Source organism: Phalangium opilio, unplaced genomic scaffold (genome assembly GCF_054372755.1).
Source record: "Phalangium opilio isolate 3A_F unplaced genomic scaffold, DU_Popi_V2 ptg000046l_1, whole genome shotgun sequence".
In the NCBI taxonomy this organism is placed as follows: domain Eukaryota; kingdom Metazoa; phylum Arthropoda; class Arachnida; order Opiliones; family Phalangiidae; genus Phalangium; species Phalangium opilio.
This window is the reverse complement of record NW_028324169.1, coordinates 5,476,479-5,501,826: the sequence shown is the minus strand read 5'-3', so window position 1 is coordinate 5,501,826 and position 25,348 is coordinate 5,476,479. Positions and strand designations below refer to the sequence as shown.

The window sequence follows — 25,348 nt, the reverse complement described above, 5'->3', positions numbered from 1 at the left end:
TTGCAGGCCTGAAAAATCTCGTACCTCCTCGTCTATATCCCACGGGAGTCTAGGTTCCCGACCGTATTGGAGGGAAAAAGGAGAATGTCCGGTTGTGCTGTGAATGACGGAATTAATGGCCAGTTGATGCAATTCCAACCCTAAATCCCAACGGTTATGACAGTTCCCAACATACATACTCATCATCTCACCCAACACTCCATTGACCCGTTCGGTGAGGTTCGTCTGGGGATGATATGGTGTGGTGAATTTCGTTTTAACCTTCATTAAACTGCACATGGAGGACCATAAGGCAGAAGTAAACTGGGCTCCGTTATCCGAACAGACAGCCTCCGGCGAACTATGACGAGAGACGTATTTCATGAAAACATTCCCAACGGTTATAGCCGTGATGTTGCGTACGGCTGTTAATTCGACGTACTTAGTAAAGTAGTCAACAATAACGACGAGGAATCGATTCTGCCTCTGAGTGGTCGGAAGAGGACCCATCATATCAATGCCAACTAACTGGTTCGATCCATACGTGGTGGTGTTCGAAATCATCTTCCCGGCAGGTTGGGTGTTACAGGACTTATACTGTTGGCATAGGAGACAATGCTGGACATACCTATGGATGATAGACCGGAACCCAGGGAAGTAATATCGGGCCATAATTCGACGTTCGGTAGCCAAACGACCGCGGTGTCCAGTGGTTGGATGGTTGTGGTACAGGTCCAGGATAAGAGGATGTAAAGACTCCGGAATCACGATCTTCTCCGACTTTTGAGGGGTACCATTGCGATACAGTAGGTCATCTTTCAGGTGATACTGAGCATGTCCGTGACCCTTTTTTAGGTGGGTAATTATTGGGGACCACCGAGGGTCGTCCTTTTGTGCGGTGTGTATCTCCTCCTTTGATACAGGATCCACCTCATGTCCATCGGAAGCAATAAAGACCGACAAGAAGGTCTTGATCGGGACAGGATCTCCCTCAAAAATGGAGGTAACGGGTCTGGAAAGTGCGTCAGCGACCCTGTTAGCTTTTCCCGGACAGTGTATGATGTCAAAGTCGTATTCTTGTAGTTCAATAGCCCATCTTACTAACTTGCTTCGCTGGTCCTTGAGGGTAAATAACCAAGTTAAAGCCTTATGATCAGTTACCACTGTAAAGTGTCGACCCTCCAAGTAGGGACGGAATTTCCGTATGGCTTCTACCACGGCCATGCATTCCTTTTCGGGAATGCAGTAATTCTTGGCGGCCCCTTGGAATGCTTTACTATAGTAGGCAAGCGGCACTTCCTTTCCATCCTGAAGCTGCGAAAGCACGGCCCCAACAGCATGCTCACTAGCATCCGTAGTTAGGATGAATTCAGCCTCAGGATCAGGGTCTTGAAGTAACGCGGCTGTGGCAATTCTGTCTTTGATCTCATCGAAGGCTTGTTGTTGGTTGTTCCCCCACTCCCAGGGAACATTCTTTCGCCGGAGTTTCTGTAATGGTGCTATTATATCAGTAATGTGGGGAATAAACCTTGCGTGCCATGTAACCATTCCCAGGAACGTTGATAATTCCTTAATATTCCGAGGGGGTTGAACCCTTCTAATTTCGGCGACTTTTTCGTCGTCTATGGCGATACCATCCTTTGATACTTTATAACCCAGGACCCTTACTTCAGTACAGGCAATCTGGCACTTTCAAAGCTTCAGAGTGATTCCGGCCTTCGGTAATCGGGACAACATGTATTCAATAGCAGTAATGTGCTCGTCCCAAGTCGGCGAGGAGATAATAATGTCGTCCAGGTATGCGACGATGCCCAAGTGACGCCCGTGCTTAAGGACCTTGTCCATAAGACGCTGGAAGGTAGAAGGAGCGTTTTTAAGGCCAAACGGCATTACCTTGAACTGGTATTTTCCCCGATGAGTGATGAAGGCAGTGTACTGAGAGCTGTTCGGGTCCATGGGTATTTCCCAAAACCCGGATCGAAGATCAAACTTGGAAATGAACTAAGAGTCTCGAAAGGTGTCGAGAATCTCGTCTATTCGTGGTAAAGGGTATGGATCAGTCACGGTGATACGATTAACAGCTCGGCTATCCACCCAAAAACGTCCCTCCGAACAATCCTTCTTCGTTACCACGATAGCGGGACTAGCAAAAGAGCTATTCGACGGACAAATAATGTCCAATCTCAACATTTCCTCGATCTGGTCGTCAATAATTTTCCTGGTCTTAGGACTAACACGGTAAGGTCGGGTAGCTACGGGCCTTGCCCCCGGAATGAGCTTAATTTTATGCTTGATCCATGTCGTACGGCCCACACGATCGGTCACGACGTCTGGGTACTGTTCAAACATATCCCCCAACTCCTTACGCCTCGAAGGGGAAAGACCGGAACCAATCATGTGCTGGACCTGAGTGGCAATTGATTCTGACACAACGTCCGTAGGTTGATGAGGAGCATCCATGATATGCAAGGGCACAACGCCACCTTCTAGGTGCAAAGATCGATTCCCCCAGTCCAGGAGCGCCTTATGCTCTACGAGGAAATTACTACCCAAAACGATAGGGTATGGTAGATACTCGGATACTTCAAACTCCAAATTTGGTAAGAGCAGTCCGTTCTCCAGACGGCCCATTAAATGGATTCGCCCAACTAAGGGTAAATCAGAAATAAAACCGGAGGCAAATATATTTTTCCTGCGGGTCATGTGTGAATATAACCCCACACGTTTTAGCATGTTAACGTTAATAAAACAACAGTTAGAACCGGAATCGATGAACGCCAGATTAGAAAGTTTGTTAATGGTTAGCCATATTCCATACCCCTTTCCGGTAGACAAAAGGACAGGACGTTCTATGTGGTGCTGCCGAGGTCCTGTGACTCGGGTAGCCCCTGAGAGTTTTCCGGTAAGGCAGGTGAGACATCCGATCGTCGCGGTGAGGTCCTTCGAGGGGAAGTGCGTAGGAATCGAGGATTAAGTGGGAGAATATTCCCTGCCTGATCAGGAACAGAAGTATTCCCCCACGTTCGTTGACGTCCCCGTCCGTTACGGGAGCGTCCGGGACGAGAGGAGGGTAATCCATTGTCATTCACGGAAGTCTCATCCACGGAATCCGATCCTCCATGTGGTGTGGACTGGAAACGTACCCGTCTGCTGGGTGATGAGGACCAAGAAGCCTCTCGGGCCATGATACGCCGGGCCTCATTTTCAAAGATGTCGAGAGACGAGCACCAGGCAGGAGAGATGGACGATTGATATTTCGGCAGCATATTAACCATAATAATGCGCAGCATGTCCTCCGATTTATAAGGCTCTTTCAAGGATCGGTTCATCCGAAGTAATCGGGTCTCAAAATCGAGAAGATTCTCCCCCGACCGTTGACGTTCCTGATGCAATATAGTCTTCAGGGTCCGTTCGCGATCCGGAGACATAAATTTATCCCTGAACGCTTGGACAAAACGGTCCCATACGATTGTACACGGTCCACTCGTGGCTCGGAACTCATCGAACCATACTGAATCTCGTTCCTGGAGAGATTTTGATAGTAAATATACCAAATCAGCCACCGGAATCCTCTTTAATTTTATGTATGTCTCGAGATCCTCCAAGTACTTCTTCGGATTATCATTGTCGGCCCCAGTAAATTCAGGTAAATGTAGTTTGTAGATACTGGCGGTTGACGGACCCGGAATTGAAGGTATGTAACTACCAAAGGTATCAGGAATAATTCCACCAGACGAGGAGACCTGACCAGCTGAAGTATAATTTATAGAATCCGGTGCGAGAGCAGGAGTCTCGGCTGAGGTTTCCATGTGATTGTCCGGCCAATGTACGTGACGTGATTCAGAAGATCCCGGCTGAGATCCCTCGATCCCTGAGATTCCGGACCACCGTAAAGGATCAACCACCGAGCCCACTAAGTGCTGGTGAGAGGTAGGGCCAGCTGGAGTTCTACTAGCTCGGTTTGATGGATTTGCGGGAGTAGCAGTGCCAGCTGGATGTATTAACTGCGATTAGGCAATGATCAAGTGTTGGAGTTGCTGTAACGAAGCCAGGATAGCATCAAGCGGGGCAGCGGAAGAATTAGGCACAGTTGTAGACGGGCCAGAAGGGGTAGACGACCCAGACGGCCCTGAAGTAGAACCAGCGACCAATGGAAAGCCATAATGTGGTTGCGGAGGTAGGCCAGATGCAAGAGCCCAACGACGGCGAGTTTCTACTACGTAGAGAATGAAACCATTATAAACATAGCGAATAAAAATAGTACATAACCGGCGGAAGCCATGGTAAATGAGCAATAATAGTTCCGGGATAATTCCGCAAATGAATTCAAGGAACCTCAACATATCACTCTCAGGCCACAAGTGAAGCAGGGAAGTGGTAGCGTACCGCATTACGACTAATGATAAAACCACTCGGCCAAAACCTATTAAATGTGCACTGCATGCAGCAAGGGTAGTTAAATCACATACGCTCTGCAAGATCCACAATAATCCCTTTACAAAGTCAGGTCCCATAGCCGCAAAAACACGGGTGCCGAGGCTTAGTGTGGCGTTAAATAGCCCATACATGGTAAGTCGTTAACAAAAGAAGGCGAGGTTATAAACACGTGGTCATTAGGCCCGATCTAGGCTTAGTGACATTCCCCCCATGGGCCACCATATGTAACGGACCAAAAGGCATCGTGCTTTAATAAAAACAAATTATTTACCTCGTTATGTCGTAATAACCTCTTTTCTTTATTCCGCAATATAATATCAGTAAATCTTTACATGAAAACACAACTCTATTAACTACTCGCACAGCATCAAACTAATCTATAACCGAACTGGTCTCCGCGAATACCCGGTAGCAACTGCCTTGTTCTATCGGCTCTCTCTTCTATATATAGTGGGAGAGTCGTCACACAATCGAGCAGAGGACGTCACAATCGTCGTCTGCTCAACTGTCTGCTTACAACACCATGCACATAACTATAGAGAAAGATTTTTTAGGTCTTCTCTCAAAAAAAAACTAAGTTTAAAAAAAGTTTTTTCTTACCTGGCTGAAGAAAGGTCCATGGGTTCGTTTTGTTGAGACATGGCTGGCTCGAGAGAAAAGTGATGTCTTTGGGGTCTGAACCTCGGCCTTTTATACCTTTTACTATGGTCAGGGCGTGTTCGAGATCAAACACGTGTCCCCAAGATGGTTAGCATGTACAAGGGTAAAAATTTTCGCGGGCAAATTGGTCCGAAGCCATGTCATTGGACCACAGTATATCTCCTTTTAAAGACATTTTTGAAAAATTCCCCCCAGCATTTCTTTATTTGCTCATCCAAGCTTCTTTGGTTATCTGTACTTTAACCGTATTTACCATCTCGAATAGTGACAGATCATGTTAAAGGCTTATAGAAGATACCATAGTGAAAGGCAAGATGATGTCAACGCGCTTGTGGTGCTGGCCTACCCGCGTGAACCGCGCTTTCCCCCCCCCCGCGAGCCGTTTGGGGGCGTCCGACCGCGTTTAGGGGGTGGGGGTCGCGAACCACGCGCGCGCGTTTTAATTAATCGTGTTTAAGTATGAATGATAATTACAAATTTGTTTCATTCAAGTATTAGACATGATACCATTCACTACACCTGGAAACTTAATTATTTTTGGTCCTTCGGGATCAGGTAAAACAGTTTTATGTAAAAGAATAATAGAAAATAAGGATAAAATTTTTCAACCTAAAGTTGATTTAGTTGTTTGGCATTATAATATATATGAGAATGGTTACAATGAATTAAAAGAAATGGGTGTAATTATGCGTCAAGGTTTACCCGACGTCACTATATACGATGGTACTCAAACAACATTAATCGTATTAGATGATCTCATGTTAGAAAATAAAAATAATACTTTATCCGAAATATTTACTAAACAATCACATCATAGGAAATTATTCGTAATTACCCTTTTACAAAATATATTTGAAAAAAAACTTGAGAACAGATTCCTTAAACGCTCATTACATGATTCTTATGAAAATAGTAAGAGATCTTATGCAATTAATAAAAACTGTCATTGTACACAAAGACCGGAAAGTGTAATAGATAAGGCTACAATATTAACTGCCTGAAGTAACAGATATTCAAATTTTCACTTTTGAAGACATGAATATAAAACATCAATTATTTTAAAAAATTCTTATCTTACTTTTTTTCACCGAAATTACTTCGGTAAAGTATTTCAACAATTAGAAACATGCGCGTCATTTAAAAAATACTACGGGCTTACATATTATTTTTTATCAAAAATTTACAATTAGGTAGTGAATTCAGCCAGATATGGAGAATAAAATGGACAGAAAATCGTTGAGGGCTGATAAAATATAAACCCTATGAAACTTAGCAAAACGTATTCTTCAATTGTAAAGCTTTCGAAGTATTAAATATTAAAGTGCTGTATAGCTCTCAAAGATCACAATCAATCTACAGATCTTTTCGACACAAATAACTAAATCACAATGAAAAGGCCAATGTTATTTTCCGCTTCTCAATATATCCAATTTTAAAATATGAAAATTTAAACTCTTCAAGAGAAATCTTTTCAGATATCCAAGCATTTGAAACTCCTAGAATCAAATCTTAGTCGAAAGTAAAAAGCTAGTATCCCTTAAACCCTTCTAGGTGACATTTTTTTCATGAATTACTATTGAGAACAAAATACTTCGGTAAATATTGCTGAAAAATATTTTGGGAAAATGAAATTTTGGTGAAAAAAGTAAGATAAGAATTTTTTAAAATAATTGATGTTTTATAATCATGTCTTCAAAAGTGAAAATTTGAATATCTGTTACTTCAGGCAGTTAATATTGTAGCCTTATCTATTACACTTTCCGGTCTTTGTGTACAATGACAGTTTTTATTAATATCTGTCACTTCAGTCTTCATATTAATTAAAATTGTTTAGAAAATATAGGAGAGAAAAAGTCTTAGGACGTTGCGCGTCCATTGGTAATCTAGCTTAATTACCAGTCGTCGGTAATCTAGCTTAATTACCAGTCGTCGGTAATCTAGCTTAATTACCAGTCGTCGGTAATCTAGCTTAATTACCAGTCGTCGGTAATCTAGCTTAATTACCAGTCGTCGGTAATCTAGCTTAATTACCAGTCGTCGGTAATCTAGCTTAATTACCAGTCGTCGGTAATCTAGCTTAATTACCAGTCATCGGTAATCTAGCTTAATTACCAGTCGTCGGTAATCTAGCTTAATTACCAGTCGCCGGTAATCTAGCTTAATTACCAGTCGTCGGTAATCTAGCTTAATTACCAGTCGTCGGTAATCTAGCTTATTTACCAGTCGTCGGTAATCTAGCTTAATTACCAGTCGTCGGTAATCTAGCTTAATTACCAGTCGTCGGTAATCTAGCTTATTTACCAGTCGTCGGTAATCTAGCTTAATTACCAGTCGTCGGTAATCTAGCTTAATTACCAGTCGTCGGTAATCTAGCTTAATTACCAGTCGTCGGTAATCTAGCTTAATTACCAGTCGCCGGTAATCTAGCTTAATTACCAGTCGCCGGTAATCTAGCTTAATTACCAGTCGCCGGTAATCTAGCTTAATTACCAGTCGTCGGTAATCTAGCTTAATTACCAGTCGCCGGTAATCTAGCTTAATTACCAGTCGCCGGTAATCTAGCTTAGTTACCAGTCGCAGGTAATCTAGCTTAATTACCAGTCGCAGGTAATCTAGCTTAATTACCAGTCGTCGGTAATCTAGCTTAATTACCAGTCGTCGGTAATCTAGCTTAATTACCAGTCGTCGGTAATCTAGCTTAATTACCAGTCGTCAGTAATCTAGCTTAATTACCAGTCGTCGGTAATCTAGCTTAATTACCAGTCGTCAGTAATCTAGCTTAATTACCAGTCGTCGGTAATCTAGCTTAATTACCAGTCGTCGGTAATCTAGCTTAATTACCAGTCGTCGGTAATCTAGCTTATTTACCAGTCGTCGGTAATCTAGCTTAATTACCAGTCGTCGGTAATCTAGCTTAATTATCAGTCGTCGGTAATCTAGCTTAATTACCAGTCGTCGGTAATCTAGCTTAATTACCAGTCGTCGGTAATCTAGCTTAATTACCAGTCGCCGGTAATCTAGCTTAATTACCAGTCGCAGGTAATCTAGCTTAATTACCAGTCGTCGGTAATCTAGCTTAATTACCAGTCGTCGGTAATCTAGCTTAATTACCAGTCGTCGGTAATCTAGCTTAATTACCAGTCGTCGGTAATCTAGCTTAATTACCAGTCGTCGGTAATCTAGCTTAATTACCAGTCGTCGGTAATCTAGCTTAATTACCAGTCGTCGGTAATCTAGCTTTAATTTATTTTAAATACGTTTAATTGGTAAACTACTTTAATTACTTAAAATCGTAATCTAGTTTATTGATCTTTAATTGGGAGTCTAGTTTAATTATCTTTAAGTGATAATCTAGCTTAATCATCTTTTATTGGTAATCCAGATTAATTAGCAGGGAAAAGTTAAAATGTCCATTAAGCTAGCTATTTGTTCTATGAATTGGACTATATCCGCGATTATTTCGACCCGGGTGTTTTGACGGCGTCGCCGCAGTGGCCTCGCTAACGTCACGGCAATATTAAAGCCGTCTTATCTCACCATCGATAGGCCATTCCAACCAACAGGCATTAAGAAGAAACAATCGGATTATTATGAGGCAACTATACGTTAAAAAAGGCCAATATTGGCTGAGCTGGTATTTCCTAATAAAACAGTGTATCCATCTAAATATCGCAGATTGGGGTAGTTTTTAAACATACTTAAAATTAATTTTTCTCAAAAACCTTAAAAATGGTCCTAGAAAAAGGTTTAAATTTTGATATAAAACCGTTCCCAAACGTAACAAACGAATATTTCATTTCAAAAGGGTGGCCACAAAGTGGCTAAATTTGAAAAAAACTCCATGTTATTTCTATGGGAAAATTTAACTTTTTCACCAAAAGTGCTGATTAATTTATGGAAATGAAAACCACCCTTAGCAACTTTATTTTTTATACAATAAACTAATGGGTGGATCTTCTTGAAATTTTAACCACATATTGAGGGCCCGAATTGTAGTTCTGTGGAATTTTTTCAAAGCAGTTAATACGATACAAAAAGAGTTATAACCAATCAAAAACCATCCTTATACATTAAAGTCGGTATGAAGTCTTATCTAAGAGAGCTATCGCTCTCCTAGAATTAGTGGCCCTTTCTAAACAATTAGCCCCTAACAACTCTAAATTTATAGTAGACGCGACAGAAAAACCGCACGGGTATTTACTTTGTGATTTAACCCAAAAATGTCATTCCGATTTAAGGTTTAGAACAAATATTTTACCGGGAGAACAAATCGTCATCTATACTCCCAAGATGAAAACTATATAGTTAAACAACATTTCCTAAATTCAATCATTCTTTACGATGTCACCACCAAGAAAGGTCAAGAAAACATCGTTGAATAAAAAGAAAAAAAGTTTAGCAGCTAAAAATATCAATTTAATAGCCGCTTTGGGACAATTAAAAAAACCACAAAGATTAGCTATTCTTAAAAATTCTAATAGAGAAATTATTGATTCAATTAGCGAGTGTTGTCATAACGCTTTACAAGGCGCCATCAATTTGAAACCAGACGTTTATAATAAAGGCCAAGGCTATTTACCCCCGAATGATAGCCCACCGAATCACGCACTTTTATCGTGCTGATTAAAGGGAGAATGAAATAGCCAGATAACCATTTAATAATGCATTTCGACTTTTATAAGAACAACAAAATCGTTAAGAAATGTTTTGCGGCTGTAATGAAAAATTCCTGAATAATATTGAACTCTCGGCCCAAACTTCTTTACATAGGAAGCTGAAACTTTGCAAGGACATTTTAAAGGGATCATAATTGCGTTACATAGGGGCTTAGCAAGAACAATATTTCAAAGTGTATTTGATAGAAGATAAACTTGATATATGATATAGGCCCCGCCCCTACATAACGGATTGTACATCCCTTTAAGCAATCCAGGGTCATCATAAAATTACCGACGACTGGTAATTAAGCTAGATTACCGACGACTGGTAATTAAGCTAGATTACCGACGACTGGTAATTAAGCTAGATTACCGACGACTGGTAATTAAGCTAGATTACCGACGACTGGTAATTAAGCTAGATTACCGACGACTGGTAAATAAGCTAGATTACCGACGACTGGTAATTAAGCTAGATTACCGACGACTGGTAATTAAGCTAGATTACCGGCGACTGGTAATTAAGCTAGATTACCGACGACTGGTAATTAAGCTAGATTACCGACGACTGGTAATTAAGCTAGATTACCGACGACTGGTAATTAAGCTAGATTACCGACGACTGGTAATTAAGCTAGATTACCGACGACTGGTAATTAAGCTAGATTACCGACGACTGGTAATTAAGCTAGATTACCGACGACTGGTAATTAAGCTAGATTACCGACGACTGGTAATTAAGCTAGATTACCGACGACTGGTAATTAAGCTAGATTACCGACGACTGGTAATTAAGCTAGATTACCGACGACTGGTAATTAAGCTAGATTACCGACGACTGGTAATTAAGCTAGATTACCGACGACTTGTAATTAAGCTAGATTACCGACGACTTGTAATTAAGCTAGATTACCGACGACTGGTAATTAAGCTAGATTACCGACGACTGGTAATTAAGCTAGATTACCGACGACTGGTAATTAAGCTAGATTACCGACGACTGGTAATTAAGCTAGATTACCGACGACTGGTAATTAAGCTAGATTACCGACGACTGGTAATTAAGCTAGATTACCGACGACTGGTAATTAAGCTAGATTACCGACGGCTGGTAATTAAGCTAGATTACCAATGGACGCGCAACGTCCTAAGACTTTTTCTCTCCTATATTTTCTAAACAATTTTAATTAATATGAAGACTGAAGTGACAGATATTAATAAAAACTGTCATTGTACACAAAGACCGGAAAGTGTAATAGATAAGGCTACAATATTAACTGCCTGAAGTAACAGATATTCAAATTTTCACTTTTGAAGACATGATTATAAAACATCAATTATTTTAAAAAATTCTTATCTTACTTTTTTCACCAAAATTTCATTTTCCCAAAATATTTTTCAGCAATATTTACCGAAGTATTTTGTTCTCAATAGTAATTCATGAAAAAAATGTCACCTAGAAGGGTTTAAGGGATACTAGCTTTTTACTTTCGACTAAGATTTGATTCTAGGAGTTTCAAATGCTTGGATATCTGAAAAGATTTCTCTTGAAGAGTTTAAATTTTCATATTTTAAAATTGGATATATTGAGAAGCGGAAAATAACATTGGCCTTTTCATTGTGATTTAGTTATTTGTGTCGAAAAGATCTGTAGATTGATTGTGATCTTTGAGAGCTATACAGCACTTTAATATTTAATACTTCGAAAGCTTTACAATTGAAGAATACGTTTTGCTAAGTTTCATAGGGTTTATATTTTATCAGCCCTCAACGATTTTCTGTCCATTTTATTCTCCATATCTGGCTGAATTCACTACCTAATTGTAAATTTTTGATAAAAAATAATATGTAAGCCCGTAGTATTTTTTAAATGACGCGCATGTTTCTAATTGTTGAAATACTTTACCGAAGTAATTTCGGTGAAAAAAAGTAAGATAAGAATTTTTTAAAATAATTGATGTTTTATATTCATGTCTTCAAAAGTGAAAATTTGAATATCTGTTACTTCAGGCAGTTAATATTGTAGCCTTATCTATTACACTTTCCGGTCTTTGTGTACAATGACAGTTTTTATTAATTGCATAAGATCTCTTACTATTTTCATAAGAATCATGTAATGAGCGTTTAAGGAATCTGTTCTCAAGTTTTTTTTCAAATATATTTTGTAAAAGGGTAATTACGAATAATTTCCTATGATGTGATTGTTTAGTAAATATTTCGGATAAAGTATTATTTTTATTTTCTAACATGAGATCATCTAATACGATTAATGTTGTTTGAGTACCATCGTATATAGTGACGTCGGGTAAACCTTGACGCATAATTACACCCATTTCTTTTAATTCATTGTAACCATTCTCATATATATTATAATGCCAAACAACTAAATCAACTTTAGGTTGAAAAATTTTATCCTTATTTTCTATTATTCTTTTACATAAAACTGTTTTACCTGATCCCGAAGGACCAAAAATAATTAAGTTTCCAGGTGTAGTGAATGGTATCATGTCTAATACTTGAATGAAACAAATTTGTAATTATCATTCATACTTAAACACGATTAATTAAAACGCGCGCGCGTGGTTCGCGACCCCCACCCCCTAAACGCGGTCGGACGCCCCCAAACGGCTCGCGGGGGGGGGGAAAGCGCGGTTCACGCGGGTAGGCCAGCACCACAAGCGCGTTGACATCATCTTGCCTTTCACTATGGTATCTTCTATAAGCCTTTAACATGATCTGTCACTATTCGAGATGGTAAATACGGTTAAAGTACAGATAACCAAAGAAGCTTGGATGAGCAAATAAAGAAATGCTGGGGGGAATTTTTCAAAAATGTCTTTAAAAGGAGATATACTGTGGTCCAATGACATGGCTTCGGACCAATTTGCCCGCGAAAATTTTTACCCTTGTACATGCTAACCATCTTGGGGACACGTGTTTGATCTCGAACACGCCCTGACCATAGTAAAAGGTATAAAAGGCCGAGGTTCAGACCCCAAAGACATCACTTTTCTCTCGAGCCAGCCATGTCTCAACAAAACGAACCCATGGACCTTTCTTCAGCCAGGTAAGAAAAAACTTTTTTTAAACTTAGTTTTTTTTGAGAGAAGACCTAAAAAATCTTTCTCTATAGTTATGTGCATGGTGTTGTAAGCAGACAGTTGAGCAGACGACGATTGTGACGTCCTCTGCTCGATTGTGTGACCAAACCAAAAGCTATCCTTAGTGATAGAGGGGTACAGTTTACTTTGAAACTTTGGCTGCAAACGTGCAGAGCTTTTAGAATTAACCCAAAGTTTACAACCCCCTACACGCCTAAGAGAAATCTCACCTAACGAGAAAATAGAGTAATAGGCGAGTTTATATCATTCTATGTAGGGAATCATCATGACAGATGGGATGAATCCCTTGACCTTCTTCAATTTGCTATCAATTCTGCACCCCATGAAACCACGGGCAGATCCCCTTTCTTTTTGAATTTAGGGCGGGAGCCAGGTCTCCCTTGGGATTTAGAAATTGAAGAACCCATTCAGGACCCTGATGACCCCAGTCGTACAAAAGCTTTAAAAGTTCTTAAGAAACAATTAGAATTCAGTAATGAATTATCTAAGTTAGCGAAAGCTCACCAAAAGAAATACTATGACCTCCGTCATGACCCTCTAGAATTTGAGGTAGGAACGCTAGTATGGATGGAATCACATCCTTTATCAAGTACGACTGGTCAGCTTATGAAAAAGCTTAGTCCTAAATTGGCAGGTCCCTTTAAAATCATAGCAAAACATTCTCCCGTAGTTTATGAGTTAGAGGACGCTAACTCAGGACAGAATGTAGGAAAAGTTAATTTAGAGCATCTAAAACTCTACTGGACTAACGTAGCTGTCTTCGATAACGCCAGAAATGCCCCCGTTTCGCAATCAGAAGTCGCAGATGATCCTGAGCCTAGTCCTTCTACGGATGGTGGGAGTGCACACCACCAACCTGCGGAGACTTCCTCAACTACTTCATCTGAATCATCCTCATCACCGTCACCGCAGGACGGTCAGGAAGTCAATCAACCGATTATTCCTGTTATGCCAGATGTCCTTCAAACCTCGACATCAAGTACAATAGAAGATCAAGCAGCGGATGTACAGATCCCTCCTGCAATTCGCGATGATTCACATCAACCTATAGATTCTGATAGTGAACCGGGCATGGCCCTTTTTGAAGACCCTCCTCTCCTCCTTTTTACCTATCATGATATGAGGGCTTTTCAGCTCGATCATCCCTCTAATAATAGTCCGCCTTCTACGGCAGGGGAGGCTTCCCCTTCTGATCATGAATCAGTCGTGGAAAATAAGCTACATACACCAACCTCCAGTTTCACGGAAGAAATTGTAACACCGGAAGACAAATCAACGTCTTCTGAAAGGTCCAAATCGGAACCTGCGTTACACCATTTACCTTCTTCTGGGTTTTCGGTGGAAATAGTACCTCCAGAACCGATTTCTACTCTTTCGGAGGAAATATCAACCCCTGAACAGCCTCCACACTCACAATCCCAATCACAGCATGTGTCTGACAGTTCGTCGACCACGTTGTCGGAATCAATGAGAACTCCTCGTCTAAATAGGGCTACATTACCCGATATTTATTTAGAACATTTTAAATTGGGAGGGCGACGAGAGGTATGTAAGAAAGCGACGGTTCGGCCCGGAGGTAATGAAGTTGACATCTATTACTGACCTCCTGATGATAAAAGATTAAGGTCACCTTACGAGGTTCAAGTTTACCTTAATAATAGTAATATCCTGAACCTAAAAAGGGAACATTTCTGCTTTTCCCGAGAGCCAATCTCTATATTCCCATGGGAGTTTATCTCCCAAGCTAATAAGAGACTCTATTAATCAATTGTTTTAATAGATGGCGAAAAAAGCTGAAGATGCCCCATGGTTCTTCGAATTACCAAAAGGGATGCGAAAAACAGATAATAAAATGTCAAAAGCCCTAGACTTAACAGGAAAATCTCTTGAAGTAATGGCGAAATATTGCCCTGCCAGTCCACAAAAACAAGAAAGATGTAGGAACTGTGGAGACTTGGGACATGAAGCACGTGATTGTTACATGCCTAACCGTTTTAGAGAGTCATCAACTTCGTGCTCTTTATGCTACACCAAAGGACATATTGAAGTCAATTGTCCTTTCAAGGAGGAAGAGACACTTATTCTGGAAGTCTCTCGGGAAGAAGTCAATGAACTACTAGATCCTGCGGGAACGGTTCCCTTGGAGGAGTCTTCCTCCTCCTCCACGCTGGAAGAAACTGCTGGGTTTAACCCTACGTCAAAGGAGGTCGCCCAGGCGGTTTTCGACCCCTTTTCCCTGACTCCCTACTTACATATCTCTACTCAATCTAGAGTCCATGACCCTATCACGGTTTACAAAAAGTTTAGGGCGCTAGCTCTAGCTGACACACGTCCCATACGGATAAACTCTTCTCCCAATCCACTCCCGCTTCCTTCATCTCATAGGTGGGAGCCTGAACTGGACTCTGAGGAGGAGGACAATAATTGGGAACGCTTTGGCTCAATGGGCTGGATCCCTAAAGGACCCTTCCCGAAAAAAATAGTCCCCTCACGTGTCCCTGACGCTAAGCGTCCCTTAATTCGGAATAACGTGCGCTGCTGGCGGTGCCATAAGATTGGTGAACACGTTGTATCAGATTGTCCCGGAAGGAGGAGCAAAGCCGCAGAAGCCAGAAGAGAAGCCAGAAGAGAAGCCCAAAGACAGGCCCGTTTGGCAGAGAAGCGTGAGAAAAAAGAAGAAGAGCAATAAAAGAAAAAAAGAAAAATAAATAATTTTGTGATATTTACATCTATTACTTACCCCTGCTAAAGATATATCAGGTTCCTCGGGGTAACTTTTTTTTTCCATTTTTGTAAAGAGTTCCTAAAGAGGGGGGATGTAACATGGCTGCCAGATTCCTGGAATTTCTACTCCTTGGATCTGGCAGGGTGTTATGCCTCCATGTTACATGCGCCTCCACATAGCCTAATCTCTGTGATTTTTAGTTAAGATAGTCTGTAGTCAGCTCTCAGACAGAGAAGTTGTTCTTTTGTGTATAACTGTAAAGTGTACGGTTAAGTTGGGGTTATCCCGTTTTGGTTTACTTTATATTAATAAAGCCTTAGAAGATAATTAATCAAAACGCGTCTTGGATTTAACCAAGACCTAAAAAGTATCGATAAGAACAAGGTTAATCACTTGACTGAATGCGCAGATATTGAAACTTTTTTTTTAATTAAAACTTACATGCTTAAGAAAGTATGTTCCATCACCCTATTCCATTGAATAAACTTACTTTACTGGTAGTAAATTTTTTCCCTCTCAATAATTTCAAAAATTTACTTATCTCGGGTTTTCGAGCACAATTCCATTCCCCGAAAACATTTTATAACTACATTTATTATCACTTTTAAGAGAGTACGTGTATGACATTGTGTCGTTAATAGCTTGCTAACATATCCCCTTTCATGCCCTGAACGCTCCATAGTGAAACCTTTTGTTAATTTTAGTGCAAATTTCAACAATGGCAGCACATTCAACATGGACGTTATGATTTTTACTCTTGGTTAAACTGACTTATGTTAATAGACAACTTCGACATGGAAAGACACGGGGGTAAAACTTTGCCTTCCATCTCGCTCGAGTGAGTCGAGTCGATGGAAATATCATAAATAGAGCAGAGACGGCGAGGGGTCAAACCCCCCCCCTCCCATATGTCCCGATACTAAGGATTGACATCTCTTTTTTACGTAAAAAGGGTCTATAGCAACGGTACGACAGACAATGGTCAAACGGTTCTGCCATGGCGTTTCTATGGTTCGCAAGCAGTAGGGGCGTGCATGATATTCGTTATTTTTTTTATTTTCTTTGTTGTAATTGTTAACTTAAGCGTGGTCGTAGCCTGAAAATTATGACTTGGTTATTTTGAAAAATAGCCTGCGTTCACCGAGTCGCGTGATCAACGACGCTGTGGCTCGACTCTGCTACTTAGTCTGTATATCTTCAGGAACAAGGATAATGCATTAACGGTTTTTAAAGGAATATGGGATTTTTAAACTTGTCGCTGCGAATCTTCCTATGGTAAATGTTGTATTTCTAGTAGCCCCAGAGACTTCTGGTAGCACTCTTTATGCATTTGGTAGAACAGTTTTATAGAAATTGAAATGGTAGAAGATATTTATAAAATAAGATTTGTTCGAATATTTAAACTTCAATTTGGTCTAATTATTTCGTAGTTGTCCTATTTCAAGGCGAGGAATGCTCTCAAAAACAATTACTATTTGCTGACGAATACCTTAAAAAGTAATTCACACAGAATTCTCGAGCAGCTTAACGCGTAATTGAGTGGGCTACTGCCTTGGTGACGAGGCCAGCGAAAGACAAGGCATGAGAATGGCACAAGGCGTACTTCTATCAAGGGGGGCATACAACTATACATTCTCCTTGTTCGTATCGGGCGCAGCAGAAGCTAAAGCAGACTACCCTAAATCGTTTTGTCATTGTTACGTGTAGTTACTAGTTATAAGGTATTTTTCCACACGAAAACTCTTAAAAGTGATAATAAATGTAGTTATAAAATGTTTTCGGGGAATGGAATTGTGCTCGAAAACCCGAGATAAGTAAATTTTTGAAATTATTGAGAGGGAAAAAATTTACTACCAGTAAAGTAAGTTTATTCAATGGAATAGGGTGATGGAACATACTTTCTTAAGCATGTAAGTTTTAATTAAAAAAAAAGTTTCAATATCTGCGCATTCAGTCAAGTGATTAACCTTGTTCTTATCGATACTTTTTAGGTCTTGGTTAAATCCAAGACGCGTTTTGATTAATATCTGTTACTTCGGTCTTAATTTTTATTAATTTTGCGTACATGTGGTGGTAAATTTATTTCAGTGCTCATTCCCGCATGCTGCAGAAAAGGAAATAGTTTGTCATTCAATAGTAGCTAATAGGACGTCACATCAATATTTTTAATCTTAATTTGAGCTGATGAAGTAAGATATACGAGGGTGTGATGTCATGACAAAGATTGACTATTTGTGATGAACCCAGACCAGAATATACCAGTTGCTTTCAGGCAAATTTTGAACCCCATTTCCAATGTCATTGTGTCAACAACATCTTATTCAGAACGGATATTTCTCTTAACCTTTACACAAGATTCAACATATAGAATACCATCTTTTGTGGTGCTCTAACTTTAACCTAATTTAAGAAAATAAAATGGTAAATTTTTTTGTTAAAAATGACATGATTAAATAAGACAACTAGCAATAATTTGGCAATATAATATTTTGTAGTATTTTGGAAAAGATGGCAATTTCATAATAACTTGATATACAATAACAGGAATACATTTAGCCATTCAGTTTTAATGCAAAGGGCCCCTCCTTTGGCGCGTCTTAAAAAGATTTTCTCTTCTGTATAGTGTGGTAGTTTGGCATATTTTAATTTTAGCTATGTCCTTAAGTACAATCTTAATTGGATTTAGCCATTGGGATAGATGATAAATGATTAGCCAGCGTACTAGGGGAGTCTGGCAATGGAACTGTGCTTAGATTTATCATTGAATATAGGAAATACCAGGACCAACAAATTATTTACTAGTATTTATGAAACTAATGGTAACTATTTTACCTTTGATAAATAAAGTCAAATGAGAGTTACAGTAGTTTATTGATGACAAAAGTTAGGGTTAATAATATTATTTATTTTATATAATAGTTAAAATATAAATTGTAATTTTTTAAAGTTATGGCTGTTCAGTAATTACTTAAAAGTCATTAAAACAATAAATTGCTTTAAGAATATTTTGGTTAAACTTTTTGTCAAGGTTTAAACACGCATGATTATTTTATTGGAATGTGCTAAAGATTTATTTTAAAAACACATTTGGATTGATAATTGCTACGTTTATTTATAGCACGCAATTTGGAATTGAATTTCCCTGGTTGTTATTTATTTATGGTATTCATTATAATTATTTTCCAGTAAATAAAAATTTTGTTTTCACGTTCAAAGCTAATAGTTGCGTTTTTTTTTAAGGGTTTCATTCATAACTTTAGAAAGAAAATTATTTTTGACACCAGAAAGGCTTTTGAGAATAATTAGTGATTGCGTCCTGGCTGGCAAAAAATAGACCTTAACAGGGAAAAGCTATGAATAGCTATAATTAATTTTAACTGAATCTAAAATGTAAGCTTCACTATGAATACATGAGAGGGATTAAAAAAATGTTCAAAGACAGTCATACGTGAAGGTTGGACTTAAAAAGTGTGAAAAGTTCAACATTAACGTTAGAGCACCAATAATCATTTTGTTAATCTCTCAAGTGAATAATTCAATGATGAAAAAATATTTATACACATTTAATCCTAGGACTGTAAAATTGAGAATATATAATAGCCAGAAAAATAGTAAGCATGGGTTTTAATGTTAAATTATTTTAGGTATAAAAAAGGGAAGGGGGAGTTTGTTAAAATACTGCTAATATACTCAAAGATGCTTTTTAAAAAGGGTAGTGATTTGTTGGTGTAGAATCTGCAGTTTAGCTCAGAGAGTTAATGAAGCGTCTTGTATTTCGTTAGTGACATCTTCAATCCAGTTGATTTTTATTTTTTCAATATTTAATACTATTGAACTAAGATGGCGTTAGTGGTTAATGTCATTAATCGGTAGCTTTTTACTAGCTCCATCGCGCGTGATTTTGTTTTGTTAGCGACGTCTCCAGTCCATTTTATTTTTTTATATATTTTTTACTTTTGAACTCAGATAGCATTACTGCTTAACGTCATTAATTGGCAGCTTTATTTTACTAATTCCATCGAGCTTGTTTTGTTTGGTAAACGTCCGTAAAATAACGTTCATAAGGCGTTTCGATGGAGTCCAAGATGATTATGCGGTTAATCACAGTTGGGTTTTTTAGAGTTACGAGTGAAGTACTTGAGGTTTAATCGGGTGGTGAAGGAGGGGGGATTTGGGGTATTTCACCACCCGCGGACACGGGGTAGTCAGTTCCTGTAGGGTAGGCATGCTGACAAGTCCCTTATTCCCTCAAAACTTTGTCGCCCAGAAGCTTGGCTTACAGGAGTGCGCCCAAACTCCCAACATAGTAAAGTACATAATTTTAGTAACAAACCATTGCTGTTCTAAATTTTAATAACGTTGAAGCAACTTTTGTTCAAAAAAGTTTTTTTTAGCGAATTCATATCTGTTATGAACTTCTATTGTGTTGATGAACTTGAAGGCAAGGCTTGCCAAGCCGTTGTATAATTATGCAGGGAAACCAAATAATTGACATGTATTGTTTGGCCTTGGTACAGCTTGACGTTCTATAGACACTCGCTCAACCAATACGAAGGTTATTTCTTTGATATCTTTGCTTTTTTAATCCAAAGTCGCTCTCATTCTTTGAACACGCCAGTCTAAAGTGTCTGTTGTTTCGGCATAGAAGTTGAATATTTATATTTCTTGATCTGTCTATCGAAGCCTTGTGGTGTTGTTTTTTATAATGATGATGATCATATTTTTAGCTGTGTAGTTTTAACCTTTTATTATACTGGTAAAGGCTATGATGAATTATCTTTCTGTTGAAGCTTAGCAGCTGGCACGTGTTGATACAATACGCTTATAATTGTACGAAAATAGTCTTTAAATTGCATGTTTCAAAGTTGAAAATATGCACTGCTTGTAGCATTTATGTCGAAATAATTTTGTTCTTCGTTATATTAGTTATGTAAAGGGGGGGAGGGGGAGGAGGCGAAAGAAAACTTTACTATTTACTGGCTATTATATGTTAATTTAAAAATAGATTTTGAGGGTCAATTTTTTAAAATTTTGTTAGGCAACTCTTAGCTTTAAGATTGGAAACAGTGCTGCTAGGACATGAGAATTATTGTTTTGCGCGTGGGTTACCAAAGGGACAATGAAAAGGTTATTAAATTTTGAAGAAAAAAAAGGTATTCCAGAAAGCTTTGCACATTCTACCCCTGTTGGTTTTACTCAATGCCACCCGTCACTCAGACTACTCCAGCTGGTGAGAAACACATAGAGAATATGCAAAACTTCCTGGAATATTAATTGTAAAAAAAAATGGTTTAGTTATTTATTTACAAGGGTAATGTAATATATATATATATATTGGTAAACGCAATTGGGGAAATAATTCTCAAACTTTATAAAAACAAATTCTCCAACAATAGTAGGATATTAGTTAGTGGGACAAATTAATTAGTTCATATGGCCATTAAATAGTTTAAAAATGGATTTTTGTAAGTGGTATTAGATTGGGTCGGGTACACATTATTGATAAGTTATACAAAGAAAAGGTTATATTAATAAATAATATTTAAACACAAAATCTTCGCTACAGGGGGTTGAAATTAAAACAGTATAATATTAGATTAAATTAATTTAGTTTATAAAATCTCGTGGATTTTTTTGGAACGGTTTGAAATTGTTAATGCAAAATAATTTATAAGCGTCTTAATGTAAAAAAAATATAGCGCGCTTAAAAGAGAAAATATGGTAGTTGCGAAACTGATATTTAGAGAACTCTTCGAATATATTAATTTTAATCAGTATTTATTTAATATTTGGTTACGAGTGTCTAAATCTCAGTTCCAAAAATCTGTTCAATGTTAACTAATAATATGAGTTTGTCTCAATAGTTTCACCAGCTTATTAAAGAATTATATTTAATCACATAGCATTACCAACAGGGGCTACGTTTTTAACTTGTTTTTACATAAAATACCATTGGGGCAAAACTAACACAGAGTATTAAAAACCCTTCACTAGAAAATTTAAAAATTAATGCAAGAATCATCGCCTTTTTTCATAACAATAGCATGGCCCTACAATCCTCCCTCCTCTCCCATTCACGGTTATTATAGTCTGGGCAACATCAAAATTAATCTCTGACCATTGTAAACCTTAAACATGCTCGAGGGCCAACAATCTTACCCAAGCATAAATTACTTAAAAGGGAATATGAAACTATTAGAATATCTTCGACAGATATGATGCTCCTCTCTGGTACGATTATTGAAATTTTAGGCTTTACTCGGGGTAAATTTAATATGGACTTCAGGCACGTTAGTTCCCCTTTAAAGTGTTTAGACTCTTTCCAAGAGCAAAACAGTGACGTCAGTCAAGCTACTGACGAATCTCTCCTTTTTTCTGATCATTGCATCGCTGACCTCGTACCAGCCGTTGTCTTTTCTCACAAAGTTCACATAATGTCCCTCGGCCAACGATTGACCTTTATGAATAATCACCCCTTTAGTTTTAAAGAGAATCTTGCTCAAAGTGACATTTTGATTTTCAAAATTTGATATTTTAGTCGAAATCTTAATTGGTTGACCATCTCTGTAATCGCCCCGTAGAAGGCACAGAAAAACGTACTTTCCGCTGGATATCAATACATCACACTCTTGTATTGTTGGATTATTACAATAAACGCACCGCATCTCTGTTAATCTCATCCTTTTTTCTAGAGATTTCCAATCAATTTTATCTCGGTTTTCTAGTGGAAGATTGAAAATGTTGCTTTCAACAATATTTTCCGAATTTTGTTCAACTTGACATTTGGGGCATTTGGTAACGTTTCGCGACTTTAACCAAAAAAGTTCTTTTAGAACCTTAGAGTAATCGGCTTCCATTTCTTGGCTTAGTGTCGTCAAGAGGACCATCAAAAATTCACTGGCGTCCTGTTGATCGTTTTGCGTAAAATGATTTCCAACAGCCATTCTCAGTTCCAACCCTTTACGACTGAAACTTCCTTGAGAACTCTCGATGTCGTTTATCGTGTTATGAAGGCACCGTAAAACTGGTTTTTCAACGAACGATCCATTGTAAGACTTAACCAATTCTCTTAATTCCGGCACTAATAAGAGCAGTTGCAAAACGCTATTAGAATAGCACGTTACTTGATCATCGTTAGCTAAACCCTTCAAGGGAAAACTATCCAAACTCTGTTGGGCTTTCCTTTTCTTCTTCGGTGTTTCTTCACATCTCTCTTCCTCGCCTTCTAAAAGGCTTTTAGATAGTGTAGGCGCACTTCTTTTCCCACCTCGCCTTTCTTTCGACTCCGTTATTTTCAAAACAGGCAGATCTGGCCTATATTTTTTGCGAAGCCTGTTATACTCCATTATGGCTCGTCCATCCGCCTTAATTTTAGTCGGATCGAACTGTAATAGATGAAGTCCGGCTAAGGACGTCACTCTCGATAAAGCGACGTACGCCATGCCCGTTCCAAATAAATTCGGACCCAAATCCATAATGGCGCATTTTAAACTCATTCCTTGGCTTTTGTGTATCGTGATAGCGTACGCCAGGATGACGGGAAACTGCGAGCGCTTAACGTAAATGTTTGTCATGAGCAAAAATTTGACGCAAATTTTCTCAACTAAAAAGTCAGTGTTAGCGTCGTCGTTATTCGGTTCGCGATCTACTCTGAGAAAAATGCCAACAACGTTTCCTTGTTCGTCCTTCTTGAATCCAGTTACGAAACCCATCGTACCATTTACAACGCCTTTTTCAAAACTAATATTCCTTCTGACCATTATACGGCAGCCAACGCAAAGAATTAACTCGCTCTCCAAACCGCCAGTTTTGGACGGTTCGTTTTGTAGCCCTTGCAGTCTCCTGAGAATGTTTTTATTCATTTTTTTGCCGTAGTCAGCGAGTCTATCCTGGCAAGGAATGACTTCAACTTTCTCGCCGTTTTTTCGCAGCATTTCACAGTTGAATTTTTCGCACATCGCTAATTTTGGCATCAAACAAATTGGGTGAAACCCTTCATTGGACAGCTTAATGAAAAGATCCATAGCCACCTCGATGTGTTGTCCGTCAGCAACCAATCTACTTTTTAAGGTTGCAACATCAGCTTCGGAAATATTTCCAATTCTAACTCTGCTTAAAATGTCGCCGTAACTTTGGTCGTTGGCTTGTCTAACATTTTGCGTTAGTTCATCGTATTTAAAAAACTTCCAAAGATCACTTCCTCCGATGCAATTGAATCTAAGTCTGGCTTCTTCGGAAGTGATTTTGATAAACGCGGGATTACCTTGAACCGGAGGCAATTGGAAAAAGTCTCCCAAAACAAGGATAGAGACCACTCCACCAAATGGTTGGTTCATTTCCCAAAATTCGTTCAGTCTCAAGTGAACGTGAGTCAGTAAAACCGATGAGACCATAGAAATTTCATCAATAATTAACAGTTTTAAGTTTCCCAAAGTTTCTTTCATAATGCTCATATTGTCTGAACTCAGGGAATGGTATTCGGCGATACGCCCATGATCTACCGGTAGCATTAGTAATCTGTGTAACGTTACGCCATTAACATTCAGAGCTGCCAAACCCGTTGGCGCGGCAATGGCTACGCTAGCAGGATTTTGAAAGCGACGCCTTACGGCATTGGCGAGAGTGTCTATGAGAAACGATTTCCCAGTGCCACCAGGTCCCGACACAAAAAGGCACTTGTTTCTACATTTTTCTCCCTCTTGGGAGAAGTGATCCATGATGTGATCATAAATTCGCCTTTGATCCGAGTTTAGTAACGCCACATTGTCAACATCAGTCTCGAAATTCATTTCCATGGCAGCTTCCACATCAGCCATCGCGTGTTCGGTTTCGATAACAATTTCCTTCCCTTGCAGCGCATTTTCATTGTCGTCACTTTCAGTCTCCGAGACTATGGTTTCTGGCTCTTTCGCCTTTTTAGAAGCCTTCCGTTTCTTTTCAACTTCTTTGGAAACCGAGAGTTTCTCGTGGTATTCTCTCATGTCTTTTAACACCGAAAGCGAGTTTTCGAAAGCATCGGCGTATGTTTCAAAATCGCCCAATAGCTCAGTTTCGTCACGCCACGGTTTGAAGAGGATCAGTAGAGCGTGACAATACTGTTCTTTCTCCTCTATCGGGTCGTGAAAGAAGTGCTCTATTATGTACGGCTTAATTCTCTTTCTCATGAAACCCAGATTGTTTTTCAACTGGATTACATTCGCATTTTTCTCGACACCCTCAGAGCGCATCGCATAATCGTAAAACTGACCAAATTCCCGCAAACTTAGATTTTCCAAGCTGTCAGGACGATTCGGATATTTGTCGTCGACGAACCCTTTTAGGCAAGTGTCCTTGCTTTCGGGGTCAGTTTCCCTCAAACGAGCGAGTTCCTTGAAACCTTTCAAAATTCTCGATCGGTTTTCTTTCAAGTTAGTGTTTATAAATTTAGTGCTGTCAGACTTGTTGTAAAGGTCTTGGCCCAGCATCATATCGAGAGCTTCATAAATTCCTATTTGCTTGCACGTCAAAGATTTCAATCTATAGGCAAATAATTTTTTGGACAAACTTTCGTTGCCTAACTCGGCAAAAGTTTGGTCCATGTCAGCCCGGTCTCCCTTTGTCACGTAAGCCGTGACATAGTTTGCCACTATTTCCGATTTGTCAGCGACAAATTGCAAATCCATGTTGGCTTTGGAAGCCAAAAGTAGCGTGGGATTGTAATCATTGATTAAAACTTCGTGCTGTTTTCTCGGCAAGTCGTACAGTCGTTTCTGCACCTTTTTCATTTT

General features: G+C 39.1%; 1 long non-coding RNA gene across 1 annotated transcript; it reads left to right on the top strand.

Annotated features, from left to right (window-relative positions):
- Window positions 1-16,072: 16,072 nt before the first annotated feature.
- Window positions 16,073-18,799, top strand: LOC149676431 (uncharacterized). The gene is made up of 2 exons (XR_016366699.1): window positions 16,073-18,002; window positions 18,077-18,799. It is a non-coding gene; the product is annotated as an uncharacterized LOC149676431 (long non-coding RNA).
- The last annotated feature ends 6,549 nt before the right edge of the window (window positions 18,800-25,348 follow it).